The sequence below is a fragment of the Carlito syrichta genome, unplaced genomic scaffold (assembly GCF_000164805.1).
Source record: "Carlito syrichta isolate Samal-C Ts95f unplaced genomic scaffold, Tarsius_syrichta-2.0.1 Scaffold306767, whole genome shotgun sequence".
Classification (NCBI taxonomy): Eukaryota; Metazoa; Chordata; class Mammalia; order Primates; family Tarsiidae; genus Carlito; species Carlito syrichta.
The window spans coordinates 620,537-621,201 of record NW_007250863.1 but is presented as its reverse complement, the minus strand read 5'-3'; the positions used below and the strand labels follow the sequence as shown (position 1 = coordinate 621,201).

The 665-nt window shown below is 41.4% G+C and overlaps 1 protein-coding gene across 2 annotated transcripts in view; it reads left to right on the top strand.

Annotated features, from left to right (window-relative positions):
* The window catches only part of MAP7D2 (MAP7 domain containing 2), a 121,031-nt gene that overhangs the window by 83,880 nt on the left and 36,486 nt on the right, over window positions 1-665 (top strand). The window lies entirely within an intron of this gene.

The window sequence follows — 665 nt, the reverse complement described above, 5'->3', positions numbered from 1 at the left end:
CTTCCATCATGTATATGTACCACATTTTTTAATCCAGTCCTCTTTTGATGGACAGCATGGTTGCTTCCAGGTTCTTGCTATTGTGAACAGTGCTGCGATTAACATACGTGTGCAGGTATCTTTTTTATAGAGTGATTTGAGTTCTTCAGGGTATATTCCCAGTAGGGGGATTGTGGGGTCATATGGGAGGTCAATATTTAGAGCTTGTAGGAATTGGCATACTGTTTTCCACAGAGGTTGTACTAGTTTGCCCTCCCACCAACAGTGTAGAAGTGTTCCCTTTTCCCCACACCCTTTCCAGCAACTGTTATTTTTTGAGTTATTGATAATTGTCATTCTGACTGGACTCAGGTGGTATCTCAGTGTGGTTTTGATTTGCATCTTCCTGATGATTAGTGAGGTTGAACCTTTTTTTCCTGTGTCTGTTGGCTGCTCAGATGTCTTCCTTTGTGAAGTGTCTGTTCATATCTTTCACCCATTTTATAATGGGGTTGTTTTTTTTTTTTCAGCACATTTGAGTTCCTTGTAGATCCAAGATGTTAAGCCTTTGTCAGACCTGGAGTTGGCAAATACTTTTTCCCAGTCTGTAGGCTGTCTCCCTGCTCTCTTGATGGTTTCTTTGGCTTTGCAGAAGCTTGTCAGTTTAATGAGGTCCCACTTGTCTA